Raw genomic sequence first — 11,985 nt, 5'->3', positions numbered from 1 at the left:
GGCTAAACTCTTTAATTTTGGGTTTTTTTAAAAAATAGACATTAGAAATTAGAAATATGAGGCCTAAAAATGCAATAAAAATGATAAATATTCAAAAGTTCTATTCCGTCCACTTCAGTCATATTCGGTCCATACTGTCCTCTTCGGTCCACTTTGGTCCTAATAGGTCCATTCGGTCCACATTGGTCCTATTCTATTCACTCAGTCCTATTGGATCCATTCTGTTTGCTTCGGTCCAATATGGTCTAATTTGGTCCTTTTTAGTCGAATTTGATTCTATTCGGTCCATTATGTCCACTTTGGTCCTAATCTATCCAGTTGTTCTTATTAGGTTCACTTTGGTTCCCTTCGGTCCTATTCGGTCCAAATTGGTCCACTCTGTCCTTTTTAGACTACTTTGGTCCTATTCAGCCCACCTTGTTCCTATTCGGTCCACTATGGTCATATTTGGTCCGGTCTATTATGTCCACTTTGGTCCTATTCGGTCTACATTGGTCTACATTGTTCCATTCAATCCACTTTGGTCCTATTCGGTCTACATTGGTCCACTCTGTTCCATTCAATCCACTTTGGTCCTATTCGGTCTACCTTGTTCCCATTCGGTCCACTTTTGTTCATATGGTCTATTTCTGTCCACTTCGGTCCATTTTGGTTCACTTTAGTCCATTTTTGTGCTCTTACATAGAGGGAAAAGACATATTTAGGTTGAGAGTACCTATTCTAAATCCAAATTTATTAAAAAATAAATATAAATCTCAAACTTGCATTATCTAATATCTTAAGTATAGTATTTATCATTGCTATACTTTTGTTGAGTCACATTAATGTAGCATTGTAGTCCACTTCAGTCTAGCTTAATATAAGTGAAAGTCTTTCTAAACCTTAAGGCTATGAATATATAAATCTAATTCTTAGGGCGGTTATTCATTTGTTTTAATGTCATTACTTTTAAATGAATTGTATGAGGTTGATTATACCTTCAAGCAATATATATATATATATATATATTTACGTATGTATGTATTAATTTTATTTAAATAAATTATTCAAATTTTTCATTCTCTTAAAAGAGATTATTATGATAATCAAAATTCATAACAAACTTATACTGAATATGTATAATTTATTCTCTAAATTTTATTGTAGACAGTTTTTTCTCCCTAAAAATTAAAAAATTTTAAAAAGCAATTTCCATCACTCTATTTTTACAAATATATAATTTTATAATTTTTGATTGATATTATTCTTTTATGAAATTGTCCATATTCTTCTAACTATTGTTGTTATGCATTATATTTTCCTAATTTCTTTTGGTACAAGTCAAATTTTTAAGTTTCAGACTTATTATTCAAATTCTCATTCTCTTAAGGAGATTATTATAATAACCAAAACTTATCATATAATTACAATTGATATTACTTAAATAATTAATAACTAGTATGTAACCTGTACATGAATTGTAGTGGTGCTATTGATATTAGCTTGGGTTATTAAATATATAGGACATTAGTTTGACCAAGACATTTGGAGGTACTAAAATGGTTTTTCCTTGCAATTTTCATGACATTGGTTATGCTAAGTTTCTCATTACATCGCTATTACATATATAATTTTGAATATCATCATTGAATACTATCCGTTTGGGAATAGCTTATTTAACTGAAACAAATTTTTTTTTGCTAAAAGTACAGTAGAAAAAGCTAAATGCTAGCTGAAATAGTACAATGAGACTCATGAATAATACTAAAAAGTGCATTGAGACTCATGAATAGTAGCTGTTAGGTTCTAAAGTTTAGGTTTTTATGTATTTAGAACTCTAATGTGTATTGTTGACAAACCATGATCAAAACAATGTGTTTAGAAGTGTTTAAAGCTAGCTCAAAGTTGTGTGTAAATGTAAAGTTGGAATCGAGTTAAAGCAGGAAGCACTGTGCCTTTCGGCTTGGCTCAATCGATCGAAGCTTAGGCTCGACTGATCAAAGCCTGGGCAGAATGCTTTTCTGCAGATTCGTCCAACTCAGCCCTAGTTATTTTAAAACGTTTTTAGGGTTTCTTATTTGTCCTAAGTATAAAAGGCAAACCCTAGCCACGTTTTAGTGTTGCTCATATTTGCGGTTTGTGTAAATCTTTTGTGAGATCTAGAGGAGTTTTCCTTTACACAAACTTAGGGTTTTCAAGGAGAAGATTTATCTACACCTTGATGATCAATTCAATTGCTGCCATTGAAGTTTAAAGAAAACACAAGCGGGTGTGCTTGTAGCTGGTGGGAATCCAAGAAAGAAGGAGTCCGTAGATTCGGAGCCTGCACGTGGTCGTGTCAGTAAATTCTACTGGTTGGTAGCAATAAGAAGTCGAGCATGGGGGCTTGTAAGTCTTATTGTATGAACTTCGATTCTTTCAAGATAGTGGATTCAAGTTTACCTTGAGGATAGTTAGGTCAAATCCTCCCCAAGTTTTTACCAGTTTGGTTTCCTAGGTGATTATATCTTGTGTTATTTATTTTCTGCTGCTTTGCATGATTTGATCTTTTATATTATGATAACCTAGACTTGTTTAATTGGACTAAGTAACAACTTGACTAATTACATAGGTTTAATCAATTGTTTTAGGGGTCTAAAAACTATCAGTAGCAAAAGTAAGCTACATAGTAAAAAAAAAGCTGGCTTTTTCAACCAATGCCAAACGCACATATACAATATTAATTCACAATCATTGTTTGTGAGATTCTAATAAACACAACACAAAATTAAAGAATAAATTTGTCCAATAATATCTCATAAATTGAATGCAGATAGGTGAATGGGATCGTTCAGCTCAATTACAGTTTGTTACCTTCAAGATCTTCATATACAAAATATCTAAATAGAAACAATATAAAAAATATGGTCATTAGTTCAGAGAAAAAATAACAACAAAAATTTAAACAATTTAATTTGTATGGAAAGTTAACAAATTCAAAATCCAATTTTGATTCTAATGGAATTTTCTCTAAGCTTTGGTTATATATATATATATATATATATATATATATATATATTACCAAGTTAGTAATGGAGCGTACATACTCGTGGTATATTACATAAATAACTTATAAATTCGAATTATTTTAGTTACACAAAAAAATGGCTCATAAATATAAAATCATTCAAACTCTCACTTCCTTTAATTATATATATAAATATATATATATATATGTATGTATGTATGTATGTATGTATGTATGTATATGTGGGAGGACGAGAATCTGAGAACAGGGAGCCAATGTCAGAAGAATGGACCTCGGAAAGCATTGACAGCGAGTCCTCGGGGAAAATATAAACAACTCACCACAAGCACAAGAAGACTATAATACCCGAGGACCTTGAGGACTCTGACGTGTCCTCGGGAGGGTCGAGGACCAATTTTGAAGACCATAGGGCACAAACTGAGAAAGAGAAGGAAGATTTGTTGTCAAGCAAGAAAGGGAAGAATGCAGATAAGCATCCATTACCTCTATATTCAATGCTCTAAATCCACTTAGTTGGCCACATTAATGAGAAAATGACCCTTGAATAGTGTCATCATAGCTCATAGTCTAGTGTAAAAAGCTTCTAGTGAGGCCCTGATGGGACAAGTATCAAGAGAAATGAACCCTAACCCTCCAAATGGAAGGCCAAGATACAACTTGGATGACTATATAAGGCAGAGAGGCCTCTGTGAAGAGGTGATGAAACATCTGAAGAAAGAGAGAAATAGATGATTGCCATTATAACTTTAGAACAAGTGTAATCTGTATCTTGGACCTATTCCGAGGAACATAATATTAGCAATCCAAGACCATTGTTAGTCAATTCCCTTGTCTCATACTAATTCTTAGCACTTATCCTTCTATTTCAAGTTTAATTCACTTAAACAAGGGTAACAAAGGTTGATTGGCATCCCATCTCTATAAATTAATTGTGTGAGGTGAAAAACAACTAGCTTGTCTTATTTTTGCTCGGCACAATATATATATATATATATATAGTTAGATATATGATTAGATTTTTTTGGTTTATTCATATTGAACTCATTGTTTTCCACACTGAATTAATTTACTTGGCATAAAAATTAAAATGGGGAAATTACACTTTGCCTACTTGTGGTTTGCCCAAAAAACACTTTGCCCACCTGTGGTTTAAAAATTGTCACTTTACTTACCTGAGGTAAGCTCTGTTTGTCTCCCATTACCCACCTTTGTTAAAAGCAAGGGTAAATTTGTCTTTTTGTTACTTTTTTATGTCTCTCTCCTCTCAAAACATAGAAAACCTAGAAAATTAAGGGAAAAGAAGATCTAAAAGCTAGGTTTTGTAAAAATTAAAACCTAGCTTTTAGATCTTCTTACAACAAATAAATTAGTATTTTAATAAAATAAATTATTAAAATGGTGTGATCTTGAACATGCAATGGCTTTCAAAAAGGTTGCTTTCAGGAGTTTGAGCGGGGATAGTGAGGATTTTCAATTGCTTTTCGAAGGTTATAGTGGGACATTGGTTTCATTCAACTCTACAGATATGCAATGGACTAGATTAAATCACTCGTTGTATTTGAATTGCTATATGATTCTCAGTGGTGCCATGTTTTTAATAGTTATTGAAAACCGAGACCGGCATGAGATATTCCTAATTTCTTTGAGAGAATGGGGGTTGGTTCTAGTTGAAATATGTCTTGGCCCTGAATGTAATTCGAGATCTGAAGGGAACTTTCTTTGCTTTAAGCCCAGTGGGTGGCCAATTAGGCTGCATTTGTTTCACATGAAAACCGGTTTAGGAAAGTATTTTACACCCTTGTGTGTGTTTGGCACCAACTGAAAATATGGTTAAACTGAAAATGTTTTACACTTTGATCGTAAAATACCCCTTCTCACCCGTAAAACCATTTCATTAGTTGTTTTCCCTTCAAACCACATTTTACAAACTGAAAAACTAGAGAGAGAGAGAGAGAGAGAGAGAGAGAGAGAGAGAGAGAGAGAGAGAGAGAGAGAGAGAGAGAGAGAGAGAGAGAGAGAGAGAGAGAGAGTCGCCATTATAGTCGCCGTCGGAAGCTCATCGGCACTGCCATCTAGATCGTCACCACCCAAGACTGATCTCGTTCTCGACCCACCCAAAACCAAGCTCGTTCTCGAGACACCGATCTCGTTCTCCCTTTTGCTCAACATCACCGATCTGGCTGCCATCGACCACCAGCCCACTCCACTCCACCCCCAAACCCACCCAATCTGGCCACTGCCTCCAATCTCTCTCTTTCCCTCAATCTGTCACTCTTTCTCCCTCCGATCTCACTCTTTCTTCCTCTTGCTCAATGTTTTTATTTTGATTTTTGGTTGTGTTAAAGTGTATATTTTGAAATTTTTTGTTATAAAATTTGTTTAGAAGTTGAGAAAATGGTTGAGAAAATATGAAAAATTTGTAGGAAAATAGCATTTTCAGAATGTTACCAAACACGGGAAAGAGTTTTTCGGATTATTTTCCATTGCAGAACCAAACACCCAGATTTCATTTTCCTTACGAGAATTCATTTTCCCCTGCATTCATTTTACACTTGGAATTCGATTTACATAGAGCCAAACGCAACCTTAGTTTCAAAATTTCTAAATTGGATGAGTTGGGGAATTGGACATGTGTGAATAGCCTGGGGGATTTAGTACTATTTTTGGGCATTAATTGTACATTTTTTTGCCAATGGTGTTCATCTTCACCCTGGCTGCAGGAGGGGTTGTATAGTTTCTACCAAGCCAACTTTGGAATCACCGTATGTGAGTGGTCAATGTTATGTTTAAGATCTAAAAGCTAGGTTTTAATATTTACAAAAACTAGCTTTTAGATCTTCTTTTCCCTTTATTTTGTTTTTTTGCTTTTTATGTTTTGAGAGGAAAGAGATATAAAAGGGTAGCAAAAATACAAATTTACCCCTGCTTTTAACAGAGGCGGGTAACAGGAAACAAACGGAGCTTACTTCAGGTAGGTAAAGTGCCAATTTTCAAACCACAGGTAGGCAAAGTGTTTTTAGGGAAAACCACAGGTGGGCAAAGTGTAATTTCCCCAATTAAAAAACTTAGATTAAATGGGACACGTGGCGCAAAATTAAACTTTAATTGAAATCCAAATTTTACACTGAATTAACTCACTAGGCACAAAATTTTTTAAATTTAGATTAGATGGGACATGTGGCGCAAAATTAGAGTTTAATTGAATTTCAATTCAAAATCTAATTGGATTTCCTCTCAGTTTTGGCTTTTAATATATACTAGCTTGTAACCACATACATATGCATGAATACACTTAAAAATATGCAATAAGATGCATAATATAATTCTTATATATATAATTTAAATATTATTGATGGTCATTTTTATATTTTGTTAACTCTTTAAAAAAATTTGTAAGGATATTATTAGGTATAAAATGTAAATTTATTTATTTTTACGATTCATTTATTCTATATTTTTTGGTTTTTGTACTTAATAACTCACTTGGATGAATATTTATGATGTCGTACCACATTTGATTCTAAAATTAAGAAATAAAACTCTTTAAGAATAAATAATTTATGACACATGGCGCAAAATTGGAACTCTAATTTGGAATTCTAATTTGAGTTTCTCTCAACTTCACCTATTATTATATATATAGACTAGTGTGTAGCCCCGTGTATATACACAAGTATAATTAAAAGTAATTAAAATTATACGGTTCAAATTATACTAGGTATTAGCTTACACTTTTTTAAAACCATATATTTCTAAAATATGTAATGATTTCTCATTATATATATATATATATATTTATATATATATTGGTTTTAAACTCTTTGATTTTTGCATCTAATAATTCACTTGCCACAAAAATCAAAAACTTAGATGGATACATAGTGAAAAATTGGACTTCAATTGAAATCTAATTTGGAATCTAATTGGATTTGGACTCTTCAATTTTTACACTCAATAATTCACTTGATACAAAATAAAAAAATTAAATAGGACACATGATGCAAAATTGAAAATCTAATTAAAATCTAACTAGTAAGTTGCCCGTACGATGCACGAATAATTTTGTGATATTTATGTAAGATGATTTTGGAGAATGTTGTTCATATATTATAAATTTGAGTAAAGAAATGTATAAATTTTGAGATATTAAAAATTAGTTTAGTCGCTTCATTGCACATTTATAGCCTTCTCAAGGTAAGAATTAAAAAAAAAAAAAATCATGAAACCAAAAATAAATGCAAAAGAGTAATAGGATTATGAAAATTAACTAATCTATGTTGTATTCATATATTGCATACCATGAAATGAAAGTATGCCTAACTCTCTCACCACCTTCCACTCATCCATAGTGCAACATTAAGACATGGTGTGGGCCAGTGCATATGCATGTGTCTTATAGATGATTTAAAACCATTGTAAAAAAAATTTACCTATAGGAGGGTTTTGGTGGCTTGATGGTGGTGGGAGGCCAGTATGACGGAGGTAGCGGCCCCTTAAATTCCTCTTTCTCTCTCTTACAAATACTTTGTCAATCTCAGGTCTTTTATTTTGGTAATAGTGAAATAGTGTGCTTTGTTTATTAGACCACAATATTTTCGTGTCTCTCAATCTCTCCCCAGAGCCTTATCTGGTTAATTATTACTATTAGTCCTCATTTATTTATTTTTCTTTTGTTTTTAATACTAAAAGAGTAATGCTACAAGTACAAACTATTTTAAAACATTTTTACAAAATGTTGATGTGACCAACCTCTTATTGTTTTTTATTTAGGCCCATCATTAATATTTCTTTTTTATTTACTAATAATCATTCACCACATCAGCAGTTGTAAATTTTTTTGTAAAATAGTTTGTATCTCTAGCAATATTCATACTAAAGAGTAATGTTACAAGTACAAATTATTTTACAACATTTTTACAAAATGTTGATGTGGCCAACCCCTTATTGGTTTTTATCTAGGCCCACCATTAATATATTTTTTTTCATTTACTAATAATCATTCAACACATCAACAGTTGTAAATTTTTTTGAAAAATAGTTTGTATCTCTAGCATTATTCATACTAAAGAGTAATGCTACAAGCACAAACTATTTTACAATATTTTTACAAAATGTTGATGTGGTCAATCTCTTATTGGTTTTTATCTAATAGTAATATAGGCCTGAACCTTTGGGCCTACAATTAACTAAACTAATATATTTTTTTTTGGTATTATAATAACATGTGAATAGTATGATTAGTTAACATAGTTATTTTCTAACCCATAAAATTAACCTAGCTTTTGGACCAAGTTGTACCCATATTTATTATATTAACTTCTTAATTGAAATCTACCTAAGATATTATCTTCTCGACTATAAATATATATATATATATATATATTTTGATAGGATTTCCTCGACTGTTTATTATATCATAAGTTTCAGTCATTTTGGTCACTCTTTTATCGGGTTTTTGAAGCAAATTTTTTTTTTGAATTGCTTAATTTTGGAGGCTTCGGATTCTGCCAAGGGATCTTACACTTGGCAAAATATTTTGCATGGAAGGGATGTGTTGAATGTACGTTTTTAGACCCCTTAAAATACAAGTTGATTAACCTAGTTATTTAGCCAAGTGATTACTTAGGTAAATTATTCAAAACTAGGTTAACACAAGTAGATCATATCATGTAAACAATGCAGAAAATAAAGGACACAACGATATGATAACCCAGGAAAACCAAATCGGTAAAAAACTTGGGGAGGATCTAACTTAGCTATTCTTAAGATAAAACAGATCCACTATGAAAGAATTGAAATTTTACAATAGCGACTTAGACCACTAACATCCTATTGCTACCTCGAGTAGAAAACTTACTACCTTGAGTAGAAAACTTACTACCATGACCATGTGATAGTTCCGAGTCCACAGACTACTTCTTTTCTTGATCCACAGCAATCACAAGTACTCCTACTTGTGTTTTTCTTTAAACTCTTTATGCAGCAACTGAAGCAATCACCAAGCTCTCGACATCAATCTTGATCTTGATAACCCTAAGTGTGTATGAAGGCAAACACCTCTAGATCTCACAAGAGATTCACACACGCAGCATAAACAACAACCTAAAAATGTGGCTAAGGTTTTTCCTTTTATACTTAAGGCAAAACATAAAACCTTACACGTTATATGGGCTTGGGTTGAGTTGGAAAATTCTGCAGAAAAACATTCTGCACGAGGTTCGATTGATCGAATCTAATTTTCAATCGATCGAGCCTTGTAGAAAGTGAACAGTAATTTTTTGCAATTACTCGATTCCAACTTCACAATAAACATACTTTGAGCAGCCTGAATTTAGACTCTAAGTTTTGATCGTGGTTTGTCAACATTACATATTGAAGTTCTAAAATATTTAGATCCTAAATCCTTAGAACCTAACAAACTCTCCCTTTGGCAATCCGTGACAAAACACATAATAAAACAAAATGCTCAAAGTTACAAAAATAGCCCATTATAATAAAATTGCCCAACCAAAAACAATTCAACCTAACTACTATCTATTAGTTGCAAGTGTAGACAGCAGCACAACTGAATCAACCTGTATATTCCTGAAACACTTCAACAAACATATAAACGCATGTGTGGAAAATACAAGTAAAACAAAATAAATTCTTAATTTCACAAAACATAAAATAAAAGACATATATCATGAATAACCTCATAATATAAATCAATAGCAAATGTAGCATAATGAGAAACAAGAAATAGAAATAAAAAACATAATGTCTCCCTCTAACATATACATCACATAAAAATAAATACAAAAAGATAAATACATCATGAGCCAAAAAATAAATACATCTTGAAGCACCTAGATACAATCTAAAGCTCCAAAGCTCCAAAAACTCAAAATCTCCCCCTATCTCCATCCATATGTACTCCCCCTTTTTGTGATGAATTGCCAAAGGGCAATTAAGACTCATCATCAAAAGGAAGTGGTGGAGGAGACCATCTAATGCTCGCCAAATCCGCACGCAAGTTCTGAAGTTCTGTGAGCACATCCACCATAAGCTGACCATGAGCCACCTGAATGGTCATGACAGTGTCCAACATACTTCAAATGCTAGAATCACCAGAAGTAGAAGGTGGAGGATCAACATACTCCTCAGTTGTGGGATCACTTGAAGAAGGAGGAGGAGGAGGTGCAACACCCAAAGAAGACTTTACACAAGGGCGTTTAGAGCTAGCTCTCATCTGAGCAGCTCTCTGCCTAAGGAAGGTGGCACCTATGGGAGCTATAATATGTACGGGCTTAGACGCAGGAAAATCCTCTAATCCTAAATGTAAAAAAATCCGATGTATAAAAACAGGGAAGAAAAGACCATGTGTAGTAGAACTACTCCTATGAACCTCAACCAAGGATCGAATGAAAAGAGTAGGAAAACTCATAAGAGCATCTGTCACAAGAGTAAGTACACTGAAGTGAATCGAATTGGACTGAATAGGACCAAAGTGGACTGAATAAACTAAATTGGACTGGAATGGAATGAATGGACCAAAGTTGACCAAACCGGAACAAATTGGACTAAAGTGAACTGAATCGGAGAAATGGACCGAATTAGGCCAAATGTTGAATGGTAATTAGAAAACATATCTCAAAAAATTAATAATTATTATTATAATAAAGTGATGTAAAACCATAATCTGTGATTCTATGTTCATGTTGAAAGTTTAAAAAAAAAAAAAAAAAAAAACCTTTATTAAGAGCTTTATTATCTCTCTCTTTCTTGAAGTTGAAAAATGGCATTTGGTTTTTAAAGTAAGATTGGAACTGAACCCTTCAACCTAACCTTAAATACTACATTAGCATATGGATATCAATACAGTAGTGGAATGAGATTTTTTTTTTTTTTTTCCAGTAAGTATATACCAAAAAAAAAAAATGGTGCCTTTTTTTTTAGAAGACAATAAATAAATGGTGTCTTTGCCCAAAATGTTTGTATTACATTGTTTTTTTATATTATAAAGTTATAATTATTTTGAGAAAGAATCATGGTAGTAAAAAATAATGGGCATATCATGATTGTCAAACATCCACAGCTTGCACATTAACACCTTCTCTACATTGGACTTGGTTTAGGTCCAGTGCACTGGACCCGGTTTGATGGTGACATGTGTCCACTTTGGACACATGTCACCATTTCAACAGGTCCAGTGCCACTGGACACTGAACCTAAGCCTGACCCTACTACATCAGTCTCTTATTTAAAAACAAAACTCAAAAAGTAACTTATGGTCTCCAACTTCTCTAATTTGGAATCCTTTTTGTGATCTTATCCCTTGTTTTCTCTTTCAGAAAGAGAGAGCTTGCTCTAGTTCCTTGTGATGTCCTCCATCTTCTACGAGCTAAACTGTTCCCAAGTCCCATGAAAGACAAACCCACGAGACCTACTAGCGAGTAAACCTATTACGTACTAGAAGTAACAGAAATTCCTTCTCAAAGAGATTCACAGAGAAAAAGAAACATAATTCTACCACTTAGAAAGGGTGGAGACTCTAGCCTTCCTTATGGTGTCTAGTTCCAATACAAGCTATCATTTTCGTAATATAAATGATTTGTTTATAGGATTTGCATTAGGTAGATTATTAATTTCCAACTAGTCTTTGTTAGCTTTAATTCCGTTTCAAATTTGATTGTATTTTCTTCAATCATTTCCTTGTCTTTATGTGGGTTTATTTGTAAGGGATGAGTGTGAGAGATTGATGAAGAATCAAGCGTCAAAGAAGAATTAGTGCAGTTCGCGACTAGTTCAAGAGAAGCTTGCGAGAAGAGTAACTCTTGAAAGGCCATGTGTGAAGCACATGACTAGAAGCTGAAGAGTCATGCCAGGTCGGGCCACGTGTGAAGCACATGATTAGAAGTTGAAGAGTCATGCTAGACTGCCAAATTCACAAGTACTTCACGAGAAAGGCCATCTTGTGAGGTATCCGCGAAACTCTT

The sequence above is a fragment of the Quercus robur genome, chromosome 1 (assembly GCF_932294415.1).
Source record: "Quercus robur chromosome 1, dhQueRobu3.1, whole genome shotgun sequence".
NCBI classification, from domain to species: Eukaryota; Viridiplantae; Streptophyta; class Magnoliopsida; order Fagales; family Fagaceae; genus Quercus; species Quercus robur.
This window is presented reverse-complemented; position numbering follows the sequence as displayed.